The sequence below is a fragment of the Macaca thibetana genome, chromosome 11 (assembly GCF_024542745.1).
Source record: "Macaca thibetana thibetana isolate TM-01 chromosome 11, ASM2454274v1, whole genome shotgun sequence".
NCBI classification, from domain to species: domain Eukaryota; kingdom Metazoa; phylum Chordata; class Mammalia; order Primates; family Cercopithecidae; genus Macaca; species Macaca thibetana.
The window spans coordinates 24,342,398-24,367,924 of record NC_065588.1 but is presented as its reverse complement, the minus strand read 5'-3'; the positions used below and the strand labels follow the sequence as shown (position 1 = coordinate 24,367,924).

The window sequence follows — 25,527 nt, the reverse complement described above, 5'->3', positions numbered from 1 at the left end:
TAAATGATAAGACTGACAGACAAATGGAAATCTAAGATATATATTTGCAGTACCGTAGGTGGAACAACATAAATTGCCATTTTTGTCAAAACTGGTCAACTATTGGCATTTTCCTATGTTCAAAAGATGCAATTAGGATATCATTTAAACTGCTTACAAATTAATAGAAACAAATAATAGAAATAATTAATAAGAGGAGGAAGTCAAATGAAGAATAAACATAAAATGTTCGATTTCTATAAATCATTAAATAATTCAACTTAAATTGAGATCATAGTTCATTTAGCAAATTGGTGAAGATTAAAAATGCCACAGTAACCAATGCTGAAGAAACTGCAGTGAGATGAAACCTTTCACTTTCTGTGTCCAGTTGTGTCAATTTTGTTACTGCACCATAACCATTTCACACAGTGCACATTAAAAGTCTGTTAATGTTGATGCTTATGCTTCTAGCAATTTGCCATATATATATATCATATATGTGCGTGTATGTAGTTATATATTTATATTTAGTTATACATATATGCATAATTATAGCTAAAAGGATGTAGTGTTAATAGTAACACAAAACTGAAAACAACCTGTTTATTAAAAATGGGTCCTGGGCCAGGCACGGTGGCTCAGCCTGTAATTCTAGCACTTTGAGAGACTGAGGCAGATGGATCATTTGAGTCCAGGAGTTCGAGACCAGTCTGGGCAACATGGTGAAACCCCATCTCCACCAAGCAAACAAACAAACAAAAAACCACACACAAAAATCAGCCAGCATGATGGCGTGCACCTGTAGTCCCAGCTCCTCGGAGGTCAAGACTGCAGTGAGCCATGGTCATGCCACCGCACTCCAGCCTGGGTGACAGAATGCAACCCTGTCTCAAGAAAAATAAGACTCTGGTTAGGTAAATTGTGGTGGTCGTGTATGATGCAATATTAATTTTTTTGAAAAATAATTTTATAATGACATGAGAAAACACATCAGGGTCATAGTAAATATTCAAGAAATATTGGTTGAACGAGTACATATGTGCACATGCATGCATAGAACAAGAATGTGTAGATAACACTAAAATGCTTTACCTACATATAGGATTATAGCTGATTTCAAAATTTATTCTTTTCGATTGTATGTTTCACCTACCTTTCTTTAATGAACATATATTACTTTCATTTTAAGAAAAATGCACATCACTTTTAAACCATAAATATCGATTTAGTAGTCTTTATATATTATTTACCTTTTTTGTTGTTGTTGTTTTTTGAGATGGTGTCTCGCTCTTTTGCCCAGTCTGGAGTACAGTGGCATGATCTCAGCTCACTACAATCTACACTTCCTGGACTGAAGCGATTTTCCCACCTCAGCCTCAAAAATAGCTCAGACTGAAGGCGCATACCACCACTCTCAGCTAACTTTTTTGTATTTTACTGAGTTTTGCCATGTTGCCTAGGCTGGTCTCGAATTCCTGTGCTCAAGGGCTCTGCTCAACTTACCAAAATGTTAAGATTACAGGTGTGAGCCCCACGACCGGCCATATTATTTCTAATGAGAGCATTTTCTATATACATGGATTACTATTTCAACTTAGAATCTAAGGTTTTTGTTTTTTTTTTTTGAGATGTAGTCTCGTACTGTTGCCCAGGCTGGAGTGCAGTGGCACAATCTTGGCTCACTGCAAGCTCCGCCTCCCGGGTTCATGCCATTCTCCTGCCTCAGCCTCCTGAGTAGCTGGGACTATAGGTGCCCGCCACCATGCCCAGCTAATTTTTTGTATTTTTAGTAGAGAGACGGGGTTTCACCGTGTTAACCAGGATGGTCTCCATCTCCTGACCACGTGATCTGCCCACCTCGGCCTCTCAACGTGCTGGGATTACAGGGTGAGCCACCGTGCCCGTCCCTAATTTTTTAATTAGAAAAAATCTAGAGGAACAAAATGTTTTTTGAAAATTTCAGTATATTGAAACTCAAGTCTACATGGCAGAATAATATGCTGTAACAGTGACAACAAGTTTATCCAATATTTGCTCAGAAAATCCCCATGGTAAGTTGGGGGACACACTGTTTCCGGAGACAGCGGGCTTTTGGGTTGATCTGCCTCCCTTAGTTGGGTAGTTCTTCCTGTCGTATCAACTTTTGCCTTAATTTGAATTCACTGGGTTCCCCTGTCGCTGAGAACAATACTCTAGATTTGGGATTTTTAGAATACTTTGAAAATAAATTCAGGATCCTTTATAATAGACATCATCCCTTATTGTGATATTCACCTTTTGAAAACTCAAAGCCTTCTACCACTCTTCTAGTGTTTTTGTAGTCACTTTTTCCTTTATTAATGAAGCAGTTATCTCGTGTGCATAATTCATATCCCTGAATTTACAGATATATTTACAGTGGGATTTTTTTAAGGCTCTGCATTTCCACCTTTTCCCCACACTTTTATAACCAAATGCCTTAATTTGAAGACATGATTATTGTAATGAAAGGATGCAGAGGATGAAGCAAATTATTAAAATAAAGATAAATACATTTAATAGCTTATTCAAATGAACTCACCTATTGACTCTAAAGGAACTCCCTTTACAAAATGAATTCTGTGTTCTCCTATTGTTCAGCACACCTCAGATGGTGAGGTTTCAATAAGTGAGTTTTAGTACCTGAACATTTTTCTATTTTTAAACTTTGTACTGATATCAAAATTCATAGACAAATATTTAAATTTTAGGAAAAATATAACTTTTCAACAGCAAGAAAAATGTGTGTTTTTTTTTAAAGAAAATGTGTACATTGACTAGCTATTTTAGAGAGGAATGACAGAAATTTAATAGAACTCAATGTGTTGATTGACTCTTAAATAGCAAATACCAAGATATCTATCTAATGCCATTGGAATACAGAAGAATAGGCTAAACTGGACAGAAACGGAAGCTCAAAGCAAAGGTTAACCTTTTAAAAACCCTTGTCATATCTTTATCCCCTCATCTCTCCCTTATGTTTTAAGAGTATTGTTATTTAAAAGTAAAAGAAAAAAAAAGTCATGTCGGTGTACTTAAATTACATTAAAAATCAAGCCTGAAGACTATTTATGAGGCAGAAATAATCCAACTATTATTTCTGGTGTAAAAAGTTTTTGGAATAACATCATTTGCCCAGAAGCTGTTTTCCAACCTAATAACTCTTGGAATTATGATCTAAATTTCTAGAAGATTAAGACTGCATAACTACTAGAAAGTACAAGTGTGCAGGAATGCCAGCAGAGGATAAATCTGATTTGAAATTTCTTTGAGGAACTTCTAGTTTGAAACAGCAGCCCTGTGAAAGTCGAAATGCTAAATAGACAAATATTGCTCAGCACATTTATTTTAGTTACATATATACTGAGTACTTGCATAGCAATCTCCGAGATGTTCATTACCTAAGATTTTATTCTATTTTCTTGATTTTAATGATATGCTTAGGTTATCTTTGAACAAAATACTCGAAATGTACAGAAACAAAGATTAATATATTCTGTATTGTTTCATCTTCCTTTTAGTAATTTCTTGTTGTTTATTTATTATTTATTTATTTATTTTTGAGACGGAGTCTCGCTCTGTCTCCCAGGCAGTGGCGCGATCTCAGCTCACTGCAAGCTCCGCCTTCCGGGTTCACGCCATTCTCCTGCCTCAGCCTCCCGAGTAGCTGGGACTACAGGCGCCCACCACCACGCCTGGCTAATTTTTTGTGTTTTTAGTAGAGATGGGGTTTCACCATGTTAGCCAGGATGGTATCGATCTCATGATGTCATGATCCGCCCACTTCGGCCTCCCAAAGTGATGGGATTACAGGCGTGAGCCACCACAACTGACCTAGTAATTTCTTTCGTTTTTTTTTTTTTTCTTTTTTTTTTTTTTTTTTGAGATGGAGTCTTGCTCTGTCACCCAGGCTGGAGTACAGTGGCGCAATCTTGGCTCACTGCAACCTCTGCCTCCTGGTTCAAGCAGTTCTCCTGCCTCAGCCTCTTGAGTAGCTGGGATTACAGGCACCTGCCATCATGCCCCGGCGAATTTTTGTACTTTTTTTTTTGTAGAGATGAGGTTTCATCGTGTTGGCCAGTCTGGTCTCGAACTCCTGACCTCAGGTAATCTGCCCACCTCAGCCTCCCAAAGTGCTAGGATTACAGGCATGAGCCACCGCGCCCAGCCCAGTAATTTCTTTATGAGACATTTTGGAGGCAATGTATGTTGCACTCCCAGTCTACTGATGGTAATCCCATTTCAGATATGCCTACTACCTATCCTCTCTAGTCTTTTGTCAGAAGTTGTGTCAAAAGTTGGATGGAAAAGGAGGCAGAAAACGGGTTGTTGCAAAGGACACAAGAATAAGGAAAATGGGACCTTTGTCTTCAAAAATGTTAGAGTCCTGAGGTGGAGCTGGAGGTGAGAGAGGAGAAAATGCATCAGTCCCTCCAGTGAAAGGAAGAATGCAAAGGTTAATAGCTCACTTCTGAGCTCTTTGCATCCAGAAGCTGTCCATATTAGGAATGCCAGTTGTCTCAAGATGGGGTCACCTTGCTATGAGTATAATTGTGGGCATTTGGTTTAATGTTTGCCCATGTAGATTATCTGAATTATTTGTCAATGGTGACAAACAATATTTAGGAAAAGTGGTTTGAGGGATATGTGTTTTTTTTGGAGGTATTTTGAAATCTACCTCTAAACTAAGGCAGAGATGCAAGGAGATGTATCTTTGAATGCCTTCTAATGACCTCAAGTAAGTGGTTTCTAAGACCTATGCTTTAGTATGGTGTCACTGTCATTGATTGAGGGCTACTGTAAGAACGAGTCCCATAAATCTCATTATGCCCATCAAGAATTGCATTGCAGAAATGTTTCATTGCAACCTACAGTTTGTAGTCTCTGAGACTCCTTGGGAGAAATTTCTGACTCCACTTACATGTTATGTTGCCCCTGAGCAGTAGTCTATTTTTATCTAATGATGCGTGTGAATTGTATACCTAATCAGTACTCTTTTTTGCCATTCATTACTAAAATGGTGCCAAATTTGAAGTCTCCGTAGCCAAAGATATAAATATTTATGGAATATATTTACCTCAATACAACCTCTCATTTTTATTTTCACGATCTCATATGCTTTTAAAATTGATATATTTTGGTATATTTCATATATCAGAAATATAAGAGGTTTCGCAGGCTAGGGATGGAGGAAGAAGAGGCTATGGAGTAGAAGTGGAAATCCAAAAAGGCAAAGCTAAGACAATGGTATTTGAGTGGGGCCTTGAATGGTGGAAGTGAGCAGAGAACTGAGACAGGATGTGCAAAGGTGCAGAGCCAGAAAAAACTGTGTAGTTCAGTATGGCTCAGAAATATTAAGGCAGTAGTGACGCATAAGTCTGTCAATTTCAGGTTATTAAATTCAACCTGCTAATCTTGTCTAATTTGGTGAATAGTGAGATGCCATTGATTTTTTTTTTTTTTTTTCCTATGGGGAAGTGTCAATATTCAGCATACGCTGTGTTTATGTCCTCAAAGATTTTTCTGGTGTGTGGTGTGGTGTGGCTTTGGGGTGGGTATGTGGGAGTGGATTTTGGAATTCAAGAAGCCAAAAGTAAAATGTTACATAGGTTCCGCAATAGAAACTGTGTAAATGCCTTTAACAAGAGTGGGTGTTGGGAGCAATGGTAAATCCAAGTAAGGGAAATTCAGTGGAATGATCCTTTGCTACAAAGTCCTTAATGGCTCATATACTCCAAAACTGTTCAGGATGAGTCCATCAGCTACCTTTTCTGCTAAAAATTTTAGTCACATTGACTGAAGTACTACAAAGGGTAAATAATGAAAGTATGAAAAGAGAGTTTTAAAATGTGCTTTTGCTGTAGATATACAGTTTTTTCCTCTAAAATTTAGCATTTCCTATTATTTCACATTCTGCATGTAAAATCTCAATGACAAGGATATAGTTAGCAGATATTAAACACTCATAAGCATTTTATAAATATTTTACATGTTTGAACTCATTGAGCCCTCAAAACAAACCTATAAGAATTAATATTATTATCATCATCTTGGTTTTATTTTGGGAATCTGAGGCATGCACAAATTAAAATGCCCTTGTCCAAGCTTACACAAGTAGAATTAAACGAACCAACCAGGATGTGAGTCTAGATAATCTTACTGCAAAGCTCACACTCTTAATAGTATAGTGCTTCATCAACCCAACTTTGAGAAATTATTACCTAAATTTCATTTTTTTTTCCAATGACTAAAAGTATGGATTTCTTATTAACTGGTAAGATTGATTGTTAATCACTTAGAATTTCAGCACTTTAGAATAAGAAGAGAGCTAAGAGGCATGTGATCCAACTTCTCATTCCTTGCAGAAAACCTCTTCGCAACATTATGATAGATGACTTCTCTTCATCATAAGTACTTTAAGAAAAAAAAATCACTAGTTAAGGAAGTCCATTCCACTTTGCAGGAGCTCTGTTAGAAAAGTAACCACCCTAAATCATCTCTCTTCCCCTGTACTATACTCATTAAACATCAATTAAGATGTATTGGTTAGCAATAGGTATATTGTAATAATAATGATCGCTAACATTTATTACATGCTCGCTGTGTGCTGAGCACTTTTCTAAATGTTTTTCTATGGCTTAACTCTTTTTTTTTTTTTTTTTTTTTTGAGACGGAGTCTCGCTCTGTCGCCCAGGCTGGAGTGCATTGGCGATCTCAGCTCACTGCAAGCTCCGCCTCCGGGGTTCACGCCATTCTCCTGCCTCAGCCTCCTGAGTAACTGGGACTACAGGTGCCCACCACCTCGCCCGGCTAGTTTTTTGTATTTTTTTTTAGTAGAGACGGCGTTTCACTGTGTTAGCCAGGATGGTCTCGATCTCCTGACCTCGTGATCCGCCCGTCTCGGCCTCCCAAAGTGCTGGGATTACAGGCTTGAGCCACCGCGCCCGGCCGGATTAACTCTTTTAGTCATCGTAACAATCCTATGATATGGCTACTAAGTTAGAGGAAGATGGAGTAATTTACCTAAGGCCACTTTGTTGGTAGTGGAAACGAGATCTCTATTCCCATATAACTCAGTCCTAAACTCCAGTGTCTCCTGATTAACAGGACAGCCATCATGCTCCTTCTCAGTGAATCCGTGAAAACAATGCTTCATCATGCTCTTCTCCAGTGTGTCTCTTTTCCACAGATACAGCTTTTATTCTGTTACTTCTTCTTCACTCCCTCTCATACCATCGCCACCCACTCCTCTCATACTGTTCCCATCTTACCCTTTGACTTAGTGAGGAAGGCCTTTTAAGCTTATCTTTCCAAGAAATGTTTATTTCTGCATCTCTGTCTTTGTGCTTGTAATTCTATTTGGAATTTTTTTCTTTACTCTTATTACCACTTCTTAATATCGAATTCGTCTTTCAAAGTCAAATCCAACACCAAACTTCTTCAAAATGACTTCTCTGTGAATAACGAAATAAAGTTCCTCTCCCTTGCTAAAGTATTTTACATGTTTGAACTCATTTTTTGGAATTACGGAATTTAAAATATACACAATGACACTAACAGTATTTAGGCTGTTTCAACATCCCACCGACTATAGAAATTCTTTTATTTTGTTCTTTTATAGATCATCACCCAACTTGAATGTTTTAGTAATGGGTATTCATTACTTATCAAGCCAGCCTGATGTATTGTTGGACACATATAATACTTAGAAAAGTTTTCCTTTTAATAAGTCAAAATTTTCTTCCTTGTAACTGCTTGTTATTGATCTTAGCTGTTTCATTTAATCTATTTCATTGATCATATTACGTTTAGCATTTTGTAGTGTGTTAATTGTATGGTTTTCAAAATTTGGTCTTCAGTAACTTTGAAAATGCCTTGTACTTAGGAATCACAGTTTATGTTTTTCTATTTCCCTCTGTACCTTACATACTTAGCACAGTCTACATATGCAATAAATACGCAGTAAACAATGCATTGAACTATGTTAATAGCTCAATGTGCATGTGTATGTAAATATATACACACAATGTATAAACATGTTTTTCTTAGTTTAGCCTAATATTTACACACAATAACAGTGCCCGAGAATAGCTAGTCTACAACATTTGCAAAACTCATGTGCGCACTCTCGCTCGCTTGCTCGCTCTCTCGCTCGCTCTCTCTCACTTGTGCTCCCCAACACTGTTCCACATTGAATATATAGAATGCCAGGTTCCTAAGATGTTCAACACATTTTTAACATACTTTTATGACAAACATTACTTTTGCACCAACCTAAAGGTACATTAATCTATTTTGCTCTGTAGGAAACACCACCAGAAATCTAGGTACATTACCTATTGAATGGCAACCTAAAAAGATAGTGTCTTCCATCCTGGAGAGGTGGCCTAGAAGAGTGGTTAAGAATGGAGCCTTTGGGCTCACCAGAGCTTGACTGCCGTTGTCTAACGGTGCGATCATGGACAACTTCTGTAACTACTTGTTGCTTAGTTTTTCCATCTCTAAAATTGAGATAATAGTACCTATTTCACAGAGATTTGGACATTAAATGAATTAATGTATATAAAGTACATAGAGTACATATCTGGACTTCAGTATATGTTATTATTGCTAAAAAGCACTCACCTAGTATCTGAAAAAATCTTGTAGCTAAGATAATACAGGAAATAGCTCTAATGATTCCTAGTGATCAAGTTTACTTTAGTTTATTTTCCACAACTCCATAGACCTTAATATTCTTCAAGAGAAATTCTTATGATGTTTGCTTTTTACTGGAACAGCTAGATCAAGAAGCTTTTCTACAGGAGGGATTTCTAACAAATAACAGGTAACTTTCTAACAAATAACAGGTAACTTTTTAATATTATCAAGAGGGTTGTTATTAGAAAATGACTAACAGAATTTAGTTTTATTAGCCAATGGTGATAAGTAATAATGACATTTTATAATACTTAACAGTTTTCAAGTGCTTTCTTTATGCATGATGTCATTTAAAATGATAACAGTAATTCCCATTTTTAATTACTGCTCAAAGGTAAACCATGTAGCTCACTTTTTTGTTTGTTTGTTTGTTTGTTTTGTTTTAATCAGGTGAGACTAGCTAAATTCAGGGAATGTTTAAGGGCCATGGGTCCAAAGCCAAATATGGCTTAGTTCTCAAGTTCTCAGAATAGATGTTTTTGTATTTTTTGTTTGTTTTTTGTTTGTTTTTGACAGAGTCTTGCTCTGTTACCAGGCTGGAGTACAGTGGCGTGATCTCAGCTCACTGCAGCCTCCGCCTCCCGGGTTCAAGTGATTCTCCTGCCTCAGCTTCCCGAGTAGCTGGGACTACAGGTGCCTGCCACCATGCCTGGCTGATTTTTTGTATTTTAGTAGAGACAGGATTTCACCATGTTAGCCAGGATGGTCTCGATTTCCCGACCTCGTGAACCACCTGCCTCAGCCTCCCAAAGTGCTGGGATACAGGCGTGAGCCATGGTGCCCAACCGGAATAGGGGTTTTAAAAGAAAATAAAACCATGTTGTCAGAGGTGCTAGTTGTACAATTAAAAGCACCATCAACTGGATTCTTCTGTGGGAGACTGGATAAAGGTTTAAATAAAAACTGGAGCTTTGGTTGGATGTGGTGACTCATGCCGGTAATCCCAGCATTTTGGGAGGCCAGGGTGGGCAGATCACAAGGTCAAGAGTTCGAGACCATCCTGACCAATATGGTGAAACCCTAACTCTACTAAAAATACAAAAATTAGCCAGTCGTGGTGGTGTGTGCCTGTAATCCCAGCTACTTAGGAGGCCGCGGTAGGAGAATTGCTTGAACCTGGCCTGGGAGGCAGAGGTTGAAGTGAGCCAAGACTGCACCACTGCACTCCAGCCTGGGCGACAGAGCGAGATTCCATCTCAGCAAAAAACAAAACAAAACAAACAAAAAACTAGAGCTTCTAAAATGTTTGTGACTTACAGAAATCAGAAAGGAACAATTTTGTGCATAATACATGCATATTTGTGTATGCATCTATATGTTGTACATGTAAATGTATATAACAAATGTGGGATGATATTATTTCTGAAAAATTTGTTTCTTCCAAAATAGAAAACATACAATCAAATGAGAAAATCGTTAAAAATTGAGTGGTGTTAATTAGGAAATTCTGTTTTTTCCTAAGATCCTTCTCTGACTTTTCATTCAACTTAAATACCCTTCTTTACAGGAAAGAAACATTTAAAACATGGTTCCATTTATTAGGTGTCTGGCCATGACTTTCTGCACCCAGAAACCAAAGCGGGCCACCCAAACCTGTGAAAGCACTTTCCCTTCTATTCACACTTCCAAAGGGTTAACTTAGAAGTGCTCTATTGTATTCCTGATGGTTTTCTCCGCAGAAAGCCCAGTGGGCTCTTTCAAGAGGCTCTAAACAATGGGCTCAGTGAGGCTGTTCTGTCTAATTACTCAAAGACAGGGATGCTAAAGAGGAATTAATGACAGTTGACAAGTGCAATTAATAATTATAGCAAAGCCGGGAGTCATGCAGCAGGCAGATGACAATAACGGGGTAACTGTACATGGCAGTTTTCATCGGTTTATGCTCTGTGTGTGTATTTAAAGTGAGAGGCTTTGTGCAGGATGGACCATACTTCATGCTGACAGGGGAGAAACTATAATTCTGCAACTCTAATGGATAGTCAGTCAGTCATTCCCCACCCACCCTGCCCCTCTTCTCTCTCTCTCTGTCCCCCTCCCTCATTTTCAGCTCTTCCAATTTGGTGAAAGAAAGGTAGTGTAACTTAAAACTTAATAGAAAAGAGCTACAGTTAGCTTTCCCTATCAGCTGGTGACAAAGCTGCTTAAAATTCCTGTTGGGCAACTGGAAGGAGAAGGGCCCGGGAAAAGGCGGTCGCAGAAGTGGGATTTCCATATCAAAGGGCGAGCCTTTGGCTCTGAATGGTAATTAAAGTACCCCAATTTCATCTTCGTGGTCAAGCCATGAAAGGAGAAAAAATTAGAGAACGAATTTTTCAGTCCCTTCAGACTACAGAATGGAAAGCCATAAATTAAATGAAAGTTGAGCTAAAAGGTGTCTAACACTTCAATCTTTGCATCTAATGGAATCTATGATATTTCTCAAGCATTTATTCTGTTCACATTTTCCTTCTGCACTGATTATGAAAGATATAATGTCTGCTTACATTTATCGGCCACACATCTCGGGCTTCCCAAGTTTGCATAGCTTATCAGTTTTCATTACACTGCTTTGGCAGCTCAGTCATTGGGGAAGGTTTGCACACTTTGAGCAAACTAACCTGTTTTAAAAATTCCTTCTTTAGGTAACCAAGAAAACATTAACCAACTTGTTCAGTTTTTGATATATGTTGGTATGACTTAACAACTTGTGGTTTAAAATGCTGCAGATTTCACTTTTATTTGCTATTAATTGAGCCTCTTTTATTGATTGCTGGAGCCATTTTACTGTCTTCTCTCCAACACTCCCCATTTCAAAAGTCACAGCTTTATGAAATAATGATTTTAAATTGAAGTATGGAACTTATAAGCAGTTTCAAATTCGTTAAAGAAGAATGCCACTTATGTTCCGGGAAAGAAGGACTTAGAAATCTTATTTCATTTTTTGGATGAGATGTTAAACTTGGACTTACCTCTCTATTCATTAAAGATCACAGAGCATTTTCTTCCGAGTCGAGAAGCCTGGCCAAACTCCAATGCAGATAATTACATTCCACCTACCTAATTCCCTAGCTGCTTTAATTGGAAACAATTCCACTTTACTCTCTATTCCCGTTATTTCTTGTCCTTAAACTGCTTTGTAGTTTGTCAAGCATCTTTCACAAACTGTCATATCTCTTACACCCTCAAAGTACTGTTTTGGAATTGGGGTAAGATAAATTATACAGCTATAGAGTAGTGCTTAAAGGTTTACTAAAAACATGCAAACCATGCAACTACGACAGTGAATTTCAGCCTACCTTCTCAGTGATGTTGGACCCAATATTTCTGATAAGGGGAAAGCTGTTTTCCTAAGACTTAATCCATATATTGTCAAAAGGCAATATTGCCACTTATGGGGCAACATTTGCTTCTTGGAGACAGCAAAAGCTTATTCTTTTTGTGTAGACAGCAAAGATATATATACATACACAGTATACCTAGTGCATTAACATTTCATATTTGAGCGATTAGGCAAAACTATTTAAAATGGCTCATTGGGGAAGATGATAGTGAAAAACTGGAGAAATACTGATTTAGGCTTTTACCTACCCTTGATTTATCGATGGTTCAGGAGAGGAAGAGGGCAGTACCATTCTTTTTGCATTGCTTTCTTTTCTTGTTTCTCTTCATTTATTATTGAAGTCTGTGGTATATTAATAGTTGAAGAGCCACTATGATCTCCTCTTCTGTTTCTTACCTCTTCTTTAGGAATAAAGTGGGTGGATCAACACAGTACAATTATGAATGATGGAGACACTAGAAGCCGACACTAATCCAAGTTCTTAAAAGACTTCTAGAAAGAAGAATATCAAATTAAAGACCAAATGAGAAAGATCATAAGTAACATTACAATATATTAAACACTGTCTTTGAATTATCATTGAAAAAGTCATAGGAAATATATATATATATATATATATATAAAACTAACCCAAAGAAAAAAGAATATGGACAGTCCCCAACTTATAATAATTCAACTTAAAATTTTTCTACTTGATAACCCAAGTGATACATATTCAATAGAAACTGTACTTCAAGTACCCATACAACCTTCTGTTCTTTACTTTCAGTACAATTTTCAATAAATTACATTAAACATTCAGCACTTTATTATAAAAGACTTTGTATTAGATGATTTTTTTCCCAACTGTAGGCTAATATAGGTGTTCGGAGAATGGTTAAGGAAGGTGAGGCTAAGCTATGGTGTTTGGTAGATTAGGTGTATTAGATGTATTTTTGACTATTTTTTACAACTTACGATGGGTTTGTGAGGACATAACCCCCTCACAAATCAAGGAGCATCTATACTAATGGATTGCAATAGTGATACATTTTCTAACTTGCCCTTCCTGTGACCACCAAGAGAGTATATTGACTCTGGGATATCAGAGAACAGTTCAGAATATTTTAAAATTATGTCCCGATGAGGCCCATAATCCATCTAGTTCAGTATTGTGCAGTAGTACTAAGAATATGTTCTCTGAATGCATTGTTACCTTGTAGATCAAACAGAAAATTTTGACAACACCCAAACTGTAGCTTTGGAAGCAATGGATGATGATGAGATGATGACGATGATGGTCATTACTTATGTGGCACTCACTATGAGTCAGGAACTGTTCTAAGCACTTACAGTAATTCATTTAATACTTCCCAAAACAGAGAGGTACTTACTATTACCATCATCTCCATTTTTATAGATGAGGAAATTCAGACACAGATAGTTAAGTAACTTGCCCAAGAATTATTTTGGAACTGAAGGATTACAAGAGCATATTGTCTATAAAGCCTTATTAAGACTTTAGAATTCTCTCATTTTCACTTCCATTGCCTTAAGAAGAGTTAAATGCCGTAGTAAATAACAGGAAGCCTAACGCCATCCTTTCACAGGAAATTTGGGGTTTTCAAGGTTTTATGAGATGGTCTTTTCCATTTTGCCTTCAAAAGACAGAATGTCTTAAAATTTTCACTTTACAATGTGCGCCACATTCCTTCTGCATGATAACCCGTTCAATTATATTGAGACTTAGACAATTAGTATCTTAAAATATATTTATATGGGGGTTTCCCACACCTCTTACAAATAGTAACTGTGCTCTTGCTTTTCTTTCGTTTTGCCTTTTCCATCTTTGCTTTAAAGACAGTGAAAAATATAAATGACTTGAGGGTACTTCCAAAGAGGAATAAAAATCAATGGTGTCTTTTCTACTATTTCTAGTTTCGGATTTTCTAGATTCGTTTTTATTTTCTAGATGAGCTCCTATGTTGTATATATGTTGGTATCAATGATTAATCAATAAAAGTTGAATCTTAGATCCCTTTCAAATTATCTGGAAACTTACAGGAAAAAGAATTAAAAAAAAATGTGCACGTGCTTCTCTGATGATTTTTATCAGGAGCTGAACAAGAATTCTAGTATTAATCTTTCTCTCAAACAAAAGTTTATGTCTGAGCTGCTTGGCAGGAATACGCTTGCCTCCTTTCTCTTGGCTTTCTCTTTGTTCCCACTTTTTCCCTCTTTTCTTTTTTGTCTTTCTTTTCTTATCTCAGTGTTTCTGTATCTCTTGTTTCCTAGCTCAAGTGCATCATTTTCTGCTATTGTGCTTTAAAAACTTGGCTGCAGGGGCTCTGAAATGAATAAAAATGTAATCCTCACTGTGCCCATTGTACGCTCTCATTTGTTTTTGCTGTATCGATTTATCAGCAGAGGGAAATTACTTGCTGGAAGAGAGGATGCCAGTCAGAATGACATTTATTTCATAGTACAAGGAGGCTCTCCAGCGTGTTTCCATGTAACCTAGATATTGGAGCTGTAAAAGGGCTTGTAACAAGGTTTAGTGCTATGATTAGATCGTGTGGAGCACCTTGCTTTCATAACAACAGGCACTCTGCAGGAGCTGGGGCCTCGGGTTATGGTCAACCCTCTTTTTTTTTTCTTTCTTTTTTTTTTTTTTTTTAAGCATAGAGACAGAATTCAACAATTTCCTCCCCACCTAAACAGTTTCTATTCCAAAAGCCAAATCTTGCAGACTTACAAGAATAAAAGAGGCATATTTTTAGATGCCTGAAGCTTTCATGACATCAAATTAAATGCAAAAATAGATGAAACACTTTCCTATTAATCCCCTTAACTTTTTTTTTGGCCTTTCCTCCTTTATTTTGGAGAAATTGTTCCATTTTAATTCACCAAAGCGAATCTTTTCATTCAGTGATTGTAAGTTACATGTGCTCAAGGCTACCAATTACCTGTGAAACCAAACACATTCTCTATGTAAAAACGAAGGCAAGTGAGGCAAATTGTGACAGCAATTGCTTTTGCTTAAATACTAGAGGTAAAATTTCATAGGTCTTTGCTATGATTCTTGTATGTCTGACATTTAGGAAATTAACTTGTTTCATTATGTTCCTAATTTTCCGTAGAACTGATAGAGTTGGGATGTATGTAAAAGACATTTTTTTTCCTCTAAAGAATGAGAGGAAATGAGTCTGTTTTCTAAGGAATGTGCTCATTTGTGTGAGAGTACATAGGCGATGTCTTTCTTTTCCCACCATTTCTTCACTGTTGAGATTTGTTCATTTGGTAATGTTGGCAAAAGCAAAAATGATTAAGATTTGCAGAATGAAAAATATTAAACTTAGCAAATTTAACAAAAATCTGCACCTCTGTTGTTAGCAGGAATTTTTTTTTTTTTTAATAGCTGGGTTTGTGATGTTGAGGTGTATTGGGCTGTGTGATTAAATATACTGCCTTATTAATATATTTTAAAAAATTCTGGTTGGGCATGGTAGCTCATGCATGTAATCCTAGCACTGTGGGAGGCTGAAGTGGGCAGATCGCCTGAGGTCAGGAGTTCAAGACCAGCCTGGCCAACATGGTGAAACTTCGTCTCTACTAAAAATACAAAAATTAGCTGGGCGTGGTGGCAGGCACCTGTAATCCCAGCTACTTGGGAGGCTGAGGCAGGAGAATCGCTTGAACCGAGGAGGCGGAGGTTGCAGTGAGCCAAGATCATGCCATTGCGTTCCAGCCTGGGCTACAAAAGTGAGACTTCATCTGATAAAAAAACACACACACATACAAAACCTGACCATCCTAGTTCAATAGAAGAAGGATGTCTCCTCAAAAGGGTCTGGAACTTTTACTCATATTTAGAGCTAGGGTATAATACAGACTGTCAGACCCTAAGAAATAAGGCAAATGGGACCTGTTTTGTTAAATGTAAAAAGTATTTCATTTTGGGAATTCAAGAAGGTCATCAAAACATTAACGGAGGGAATGAAGGAACTTCCTACCATGCTAAATCTTACCACTAAAATGTATTTTGAGACTATAGTTGTTCAACCTTAACATACTTTTGGCAGTTAATTAGACAAATCCTAAAATTGAATCAAGTCTATAAACAATTAGGATAAGAATGAACCAAGTTAAATTCCTAAATACCAGGTTTATGAGAAAAATAATGAAGATCTGTTATTTATATAGAAGAAGTACAGTAATTATATAAATCTTAGTAGAAGTAAGTTTTTTTGTTAGTCTCAGCTGTCCAACTCAGCCTGTTGCCGCTACCCAAACGCTTCCCATATAGAATAACATAGTTGCCAACTTCAGGAAATTTGGTCTTGGATATTGGTCTTTACTATATAACTCAGATTTTAAGTTTAACTGAAAAAGATTATAGGAATTAAAGGGCAATGGACCTGGAACCTGACTTTTCACATTCTGTATGGGAGGGAGCTTCAGTATGAGAGACAGTATACAATATACAGAATTGTGGGCCTGCCTCTGTTAAGTGCCTTTCAATTAGAGTTGTTGAGAAAGTCTATGGGGAAGGTAGGGCGTTTAATTTTAACTTATTAGACCTTGGCATCTGTCTTCTGAATTGGAAGTCTATTTGGGTACCTTCAGCGATCTCTCTTAATGAACTTACTTTGTACCTTTGATTGAGTTGACACCATAAATTATGAGGCAGAATGTTTTAAAAGTTATATAAAAATAGAGTTTTGAAAAACTCTATTGTCCCCATTACTCTTTGTTGAGCTTTTTGATTTCCAAGATGTTTCAGAACTTCAAAGCGAAATGCTGTTGCCTTTAGATTTTTAACAAAATCCTACAATGGCTGAACCTTTCAGCAAATCTGTCAGCTTCTCTGTTCCAAGGACAACTGCAGTGTCATTTTCTCCTCCAGCTGGTATTAATGGAACACCAACCTTTTGACTTGTTTAGGCTGCGTCTCAAAAAGTGTCTGTCTCTTGCTGGGGTAATAAGGTTAGAATTCACTAGCTGCAAAGGGATTTGTGTACTGACTAAAACCCCTTCCATAAGACCTGCTTGGAATAGGTTGGCATAAATACAGCAATGATATAAAATGTGCTAGGTGAATAAATTATATTGAGGATGATTATGCTTCTTGAATTTATATTCCTTTTAAAAAATTTAAACAGAACAAAAAATTTACCTTCATAAAATTTTGGTTTATTGTAGTAGTAGCAACTCTTTTCTACTGTATTTCAAACCAGAGGTGATTTTGGGAATATGCAGTTTAGATGGATTTCTAGAATTTTACATCTTTGTGATATAACTATTGTTTCCTAACTATTATGATTTCTCTCATTCACTTAATATAATGGCAGTGCTTGGTGAGGTTCAGTGTGAAGATATGCCTACTTCACTGTCTTTAAAAGCAGGACTTTCTTGTGGTTTAAATATCATGATACTATTTCCCTTCCTTCTGCAGGAAATCAACTTGAATAGGAAAGCGGAAAAAAAGCACTAGTGCCAGAAGTAAGTACCAGAACAAAAGTGATCTGAAAGTATTGAGTGAAATATAAAAGACCATTTAATTTGAATGGGTTGGTACCATTGTAATGGCAGCATGCTTAGGTTATATGTACTGTCTGTGGGATGATCTGTTTTATTTCAGTGAGGTGGTTTCCAGCTCCAGTGGTTCATTACCAACTGATCAATGGCATGTTGGCCTGGGATCTCACCCTCTTTGTGATGCCATGTGATTGTGAAGCAACGTATGTGAACTTGCCTGGGTGACAGCTGTCAACTGTAAATGGCCATATGTAATGATGAGTAAAGTTGTTGTCAACTGTCAATAGGCCATATGTAATGATGAGTAAAATTACAGGCTGCTGTCTATTAGATGTAAGATTAGAAAAAAGATACACCACGAAAACCTGCCCTGAAAGGTCTAGAGCAGGTATGATTTTTTTTTTTAAAGGGCTTGTGCTATATATCACTTATGCACCCATATTTCTGTTTTGAACCCATTCCTCTCTAGATAGATAAATCCTGCATGCCAACGCTGTCTCTCAATTGAATGGGAAAAGTCTTAGCAACCTTACAAATTAAAGACTAGAACCAGTGATTGCACAGGGGAGCCTTCAAATGGAAAGGAGGTTAGGAGGGCAAGTGCAAGCCTATGAAAGGCCTCTTCACATTTACTCTCCCTCCCCAGTACTGGGAATACATTTCTTTCAACACTGATCATTTACATAGCACTACTCTATGCCAGGTAATGTGATGGGCAAGTGTGAAATGACTGCTTCAGGATAAACATTATTGTCAGTTCAGAGAGCTGATCAATGGCGTGGGCATGATACATTTGTGCAAGTCATTCTTTGGCACTTTTTCTACTAAAAGGACGTGTTTTTAATCAGTGACTTGACTAGTGGTTGCAATTGTATGATTAGCCTTTCTCTATATACTATCTTCTTTCAGTCATTTGAACAGCAAGATCTTCTCCTGTTTATCATTTCTTTTGTGACTATTACAACATTCACCTAGGACAAAATGTCCTTAAAAACATAAACAAGTAACCTTACCAAAGTTAGAAAGACAGGCTCTATACAGAAAGGGAGAACAACAAAGAAACTACAGTCCAAGGATGAACACGAAGGAGAGAGAGTGAGAATGTGGACCTAACAAAGCTTTAAAAAAGGAAAAGAAGGGCCAGGTGTGGTGGCTCACGCCTGAAATCTCAGCACTTTGGGAGGCCAAGTCGGGTAGATCACTTGAGGTCAGGATTTAGAGACCAGTCTGGCGAATATGGTAAAACCCCGTCTCTACTAAAAATACAAAAATTAGCCTGCCGTGGTGGTGCTTGCCTGTAATCCAAGCTATTTGGGAGGCTGAGGCAGGAGAATCGCTTGAACCCAGGAGCTGAGATTGTGCCACTGCACTCCAGCCTTGGGCAGTAGAGGTAGTCTCAAAGAAGAAGAAGAAAAGAAAGGCACGTTTTGTTTCTTTCTTCAAACGCATTAAAGTAGTGATTTCCAATTTTTGGTAGACCAGCTTCCTGAAGACTATAATCTGCTTCCTTCAGGAATATTGGCTCTCTGAGTGTGGTAGTCTTGGGAAGCTACCCTATGAATTCTCCCTCCAAAGGCAAATTACCACATGTCCAAATCAGGCTCTCTTCTGCAAGCTTCCCATTCAATTCCACAACAGTGTATTTCCAGAAAATCCTGTTCTTGCTGTTTCTCTCTCCCTGAAGAGAGATGCTAAACCCAGAACCTTCTCAATCATTTTCTGACAAGTTCAGTAAAATTTCATCTTGAATGATAAGCTCCAGAAAGGCTCCACCCAGACCCTAAATTTTGAGACAGTCTAAGAAGTAGCTTACAAGAAAATGTCTCTGGCATTTTTAAAAAGTAGCCATCAAGAGACCATTGCTGGTTGGGTGCGATGGCTCATGCCTAGAATCCCAGCACTTTGGGAGGCTGAGGCAGGAGGATCACTTGAGGTCAGGAGTTCAAGACCAGCCTGGGCAACGTGGTGAAACCCCGTCTCTACTAAAAATCCAAAAAAAAAAAAAAAAAAAAAAAAATCAGCCAGGTATAGTGGCGGGCACCTGTAGTCCCAGCTACTCTGGAGGTTGAGGCATGAGAAATGCTTGAACCCGGGAGGCAGAGGTTTCAGTGAGCTGAGACATTTTTTGTTCTCTTAGTTTTTTTGTATGATTGTTTCATAAATCCCCTCTCCCTTTATCATTCACCTCTTGTCTTTTTATTTTGTATTTCATTATCCAGCCTGGGTGACAGAGCAAGACTCCATCTCAAAAGTAAATAAATAAATACATAATCACTGCATTGCTTTGGAGTAAAGTTGTAATGCTCCCACAAGACTCTGCTTATCCAACCCCTGTACAGCTCCCCCAGCCTTACCACACCAGGTTCTGTTCTTCGCCACTTGGGCCTTTCCTTTTAGTCCTCAAAGGCCCCAAGTTCTCTCCTGTTCCTGGGCCTTAGCATAAACTCTTCTCTGTCTCTAACCAATCCCATCCTGTGCTGCAAGAACTCTTAGCCCTTGAACTGATTTCATTTTAAGCCATACTTCTTCAAGGAAACCTTCACTCATTCTGCAGTCTAGATATGGTTCTTTATTATCCAACCTCCTACTGTATTCCTTTCTTCCAGAAGTATCTCAGTCTAGAATCACATAGTCATTTTTTTTTTCCCACTGGTAGATTAATGTTTATCTCCTTCCTAAGCTAACAGCTCCCAGCAAGGATCAGGCCTTTTTTTCCCCTGCTGATGTCCCTACCCGCAACACAGTATTTGGCACTGTGTCGGAGGCACTCAGGAAATATATGTCGTGTGAATGAATGCCCCTTCTGTGACATCTCCAAAAATAAATCACTCTTGTCATTGAGGACTGGTACATTTTTCTTCTCTTAAGAAACAGGCTTGCTTTTGTTTCTTTTTTTAAAATGTGATTTTTACACGCTATCATCTTTTTCCTTTGAAAGTGATAGGTAAAACCTTGCATTTTTTGTTCTCTTAGTTTTTTTGTATGACTGTTTCATAATTCCCCTCTCCCTTTATCATTCACCTCTTGTCTTTTTATTTTGTATTTCATTATAAGCTGTCTCAACGCTTTCTGGAAGCACTGGGGTATCCAATAATAAATAAGTGAGAGCAGTATCAACCCCAGGAAAGCCCATTTCCCTACGATTATAGTGGTGTTGAAAATACTTTATCTTTGTGTAAACATGGCCCAAAAAGAATGTGATGATTATTTTTTCTCAATTTGTGGGAAACATTTTTAAAAATTCTTTTACTTTGCACCTGTACACTACTTCTCTTCCAAGAATATTTAAGCTTTAAGCACTTTCCAGTCATTACTTGATTTGCTGCCAACGTGCCAGTGTTTATAATATGAAGGAACTGAGGCAAAAAGAGCCAAAATTTCAGAATTAAAAAAAAAAAAGTTGATAACATGAGAATGTATTCCTGGCTCTTAGTCTCTTACAGTTTCTCTCAGGTGGTATGATTCTAGGTTGATAATCATTGGTGTTGAATTATTATTTTAATTTTCTTGAATTTTTTTTTTTTTTTTTTTTTAGTTTGAAACATTAGGTTTAATATGACGGACAATGACTGATATAACCATCATAAAATCTTTTACTTCCAACACTCTTTAAAAGAAAAACCTGTGCCTATACTTTGAGAATATCAACAGGAAAAAAAATTAGGCAAAAAATTGAAGTAAGCAATTGGTAAAATAGTCAATGTGATGTGACAACTAAGACATTTTATAAGAAAACATTTTTAAAATTTTCAACAAGACTAAAACCAAAATAAAAAAAAAAAAATATATATATATACACACACGCCAGTGGTGTAATGTTGAAAGTATAGATTTTATGGTCAAAGACTGAACTTTGTCCATGTCTGAAATGAACACTTGATGTTAGCCAGTGATATTCGTGTTTAGCAGAACACAGAAACAGTTAATAAACATACAATTCTACATTAAAGCCATTTTCTGCCTTGGATAAGTAAAAATTTTCACAAGTTAAGACACAAATGCCTAAAAGGGCTATTTTCTTCTCTTTATCACTAACAAGTTTTTTTCTTCACTGTTTCTGTTTGCCATTTCTTTACACCTTATTTATTAAATTTGAGTTCTGCATTCACATAGATCTTTTCCTTACCTGCTCTATATTCTCTATGTGATATATCTCTTTCTTTTATGTTATTACTTAGCCAAATGTTGTTATTGTTGCTGGTTGGGTTTTAAACCTCGTTAAAAATTAGCTAATTTTCACGTAAACCAATTCTAGATATGGGCCATATAGTATACACATATGTGCATGTACATATTCACAGTTCTTCTCCCCTACCCCCAAGCTGGCAAAGACCCCAACTCAGATGTTAATCCACCAAGTGTGTCACCCCGTCTGCCTATTTGTGTTAAGGTGCCCAGGATTTAGGACAAATTTAAGATCAAGTTATAGGCAGATCCAATTAGTTTGCCAGCTTAATTTCAGGCAAGTCAGGATGTCCAGTTTATAAGTAGTTTAACATGTGTTGCCTTAGTTTCTTTCTTTTTTTAAAGAATTGTTTCCTATTTTTAGTTTATTCATTAATTTATTAAGTCATTCAGAAATATTTCTCTAAGTCCTATTCTTTGCCAGGCACTATCCTAGTTGCTGGGATTACTATAGTAAGTAGAAAACACACACGCACACACACACACAAATCTCCCCAAACACAAATGATGCCCTTAGCCATCATGAAGCTCACAGTCTAGTGATAAGAAAAGTTAATGTTAATTAAATAATTACACAAAGCCATGTAAAAAGTGACTATGATGAATGCTACAAAGGAAGAGTAAACACTGTGATGAGCCCTCTCATGGGAGAATTTCACCTAATCAGGATGTTTAGGGAAGGCTTCCCTGAAACATGAGTCACATATAACTAGGTGAATAATAAAAGTGATAGTACTGGCCAGGTGCAGTGGCCCACACCTGTAATCCCAGCACTTTGGGAGGCAAGGTCAGGGCATTTGGATCACCTGAGGTCAGGAGTTTGAGACTAGTCTAACAGAGTGAAACCCCGTCTCTACTAAAAATACAAAATTAGCCAGGTGTGGTGGTGCACGCCTGTAATCCCAGCTACTTGGGAGGCCCAAGATCACGCTATTGCACTTTAGCCTGGGCGACAAGAGCAAAACTCTGTCTCAAAAAAATAAAATAAAATAAAATAAAATAAATAAATATATATATAAACATAAATAGAAATCTTTTTTTTTTTTTTTTTTTTTTTGAGACGGAGTCTCGCTCTGCCGCCCAGGCTGGAGTACAGTGGCCAGATCTCAGCTCACTGCAAGCTCCGCCTCCCGGGTTCACGCCATTCTCCTGCCTCAGCCTCCTGAGTAGCTGGGACTACAGGCGCCCGCCACTGCGCCCGGCTAATTTTTTGTATTTTTAGTAGAGACGGGGTTTCACCGTGTTAGCCAGGATGGTCTCGATCTCCTGACCTTGTGATCCACCCGTCTCGGCCTCCCAAAGTGCTGGGATTACAGGCTTGAGCCACCGCGCCCGGCATATAAACATAAATAAATAAATATATATATAACTGAGAATAATAATAGTTAACCTTTATTGATCTCTTACACTGCCCCAGGCACTGTGATGAGTGTTTTACTTGTGTCAATGTATCTAATCTCCCCAAATTTCCAGGGAGGATGGCACAATAGTGCCTCACTGCAGTTGGCAGAGGGAGACCAGAAATTGAGAGTATTCCTACCTAGGGGCCTGTGCTAGCACCCAAGTGTTTAACCATTCACCTTTTTCCTGCCTATATGAGGAGGGGGAAAAGAATTTTCCAGGGACTGCAGCTGGTGCATAGGCCCTGGGAGGACATATGCAGCACAGTCAGTAGGAGGGGCCGAAGGAAGACCAGTGGGAGTATAAAGGGTAGAGGAAGCCACCAGGGTACATAACCGCCTGCATTCGCTTTACATGCGTCTCCAGACCCCCTTGCTTCCCAAATGTCTTAGTTCAACTCAAAGGAAGCCATATTTATTCAAGGTGTAGCAGATCGCCTGTGGGTGTTGTTTAGGTGGATCTACTCTAAATTATATGGAAAACCACATAGGCTCAAGGTTAGAGAAGTTCAGCACAATAAGCAAAGTGGTAAAGCTTTCTTCTTCCCAGCCTTTTCTTTCTGCCTTTGAATAGGGAACTTATGATTTGGTGTAAAACGACCAACTTTTTATTTATTTATTTTTGTCAGTATGCCTACATTCAAAATTTAAATCTTCCTAACAGGATCAGTGGTTATCTTGTTCCACTTGCGAATTGATAAGTTAGATAGCTCAAATTCAGAATAACTGCCGAACTGTAATGTAAGAGTTACATTAGATCATGTCCGGAAAGAATCATTGCTATTTTTGGCTATTTGAAAATTAAGAATATTTCTACTCAGGTGGAAGTTCCATGTGTAGTTAGGTGGAGAAACTTTATTGAATTAGTATTGGGACTTGACTCATTGGGATTGGGCTAAGCGTCTTTCAGTCTGTATCATTATAATAGTAATTACAGAAAAAATTTAAAAGTGCATAATAACCCCATGTATACTTAATGAATGAAAATCCTGTTTTTCTTTTGATAAGTGATTAAATCATTCTATAATACTGCTATTCTGTGAGGCAATGTAGGGTTTTAGAATGACTTTCTATCTAAACAATACATTAAAAGTAATACTTATATGGACTGATTATATGAAAAGAAGGACCACTTATAGAAGATTAAAAATTAATTAGAACAATATAGGACAAGGTTAAAATATAGTTTATATTTGGAATAGCATCTTCCGTGTTAATTCTTTTTCTCTTTGAATTACTAAAAAGCTGTTATTGAGCTTTCTACTTTTAATGACTTTGTTGCAGTTAAGACAAATATAAGACAGAAAATACCATTACTACCTTAATTGGAATGTTATTTATACATTCATAATGTACAGAAAAATACACTTTAAACACTATACACACTATGAAACAAAGGAAACTTTACAGATTATAAACTGGAAATAGAGAAATAGAGTTTTGGTTGTTAAGACTGTTATAACACATCTCTGGTAAATCATGTATTTATCTAAATAATATGGATTTTAGGATCAGGTAAATGAGATAGGGTTCCAGGTTCATGGGGTTATTTTTTAATTCGTGTTACGTTCTTGTGATTGTAAAATGTAAATCTATTTTTTAAAATATTCAGAGTAATGGAATTATGAAGGAGAAAGCAAAAACCTTCACAATCCCATTTTTCCCAGAGATAAACACTTTTACAGTTGGTTTAATATCCTCTTGCTATGTATAAAGACACTCCTTCACTCACTTAAAATTGTTGTTATATACCCTTAATTCCCCCGATGGACATGAGGCTTGTGTTCTGTTATTTGCTTTGGAAAATGATACTTCAAATGAGTATTTTTGTGCATATACACTTAAGTGTTACTTATATAAGATAAATTATTGGAAGTGGAATTGCTGGGCTAAAAATCTTGCACAGTTAAAATATTCACCCAGTTTGCCAGATTGCCCTCAGAAAGTGTACAAGTTTACACTCTCGCTAACTATACATGAGGATCTGCTTTCCCCCCTGCACCACCCCCAACCCTGCCAGTTATTAGCACTCAGAATGATCTTGTTTTAAAATTGTATCAATTGGGTAGTTGAAAAGTGATATCTTATTGCAGTTTTCATTTGCATTTCTTTGATTATTAGTGAATATACGTGTTTGGAATAGGATAGGATGGTTTAAGAAGAGAAAATAAACTCATTGGGAATACAGATCATGTTGATTTAGAAAGTTGGAACTGAATCTTTTACATTAGTCTATTTCTTATCTTCCAGTGTTTTCAGAATGGCCTCATTTTTTGTAAAAGTGGTTTACATGTCACGACACATACATTGAAACATTTACTTTAGTGGGGGAATGAGCACAACTGTAGCAAAACTTTCTTTATAATGAAATTATTTTAATACCTTTCAGGCAAGAAATTAGTTTCA

General features: G+C 37.2%; 1 protein-coding gene across 17 annotated transcripts in view; it reads left to right on the top strand.

Moving 5' to 3' along the window:
* The window catches only part of SOX5 (SRY-box transcription factor 5), a 1,034,891-nt gene that overhangs the window by 295,718 nt on the left and 713,646 nt on the right, over positions 1-25,527 (top strand). For 15 of the 17 annotated variants that reach the window (XM_050746696.1, XM_050746702.1, XM_050746700.1 and 12 more), the window contains one exon: positions 17,454-17,500. The exons of the other annotated variants lie outside the window; for them this stretch is intronic. The gene's annotated coding sequence lies outside the window, so the exon portion shown is untranslated. The remainder of the gene's footprint in view (positions 1-17,453; positions 17,501-25,527) is intronic. 17 annotated transcript variants of the gene reach the window in all.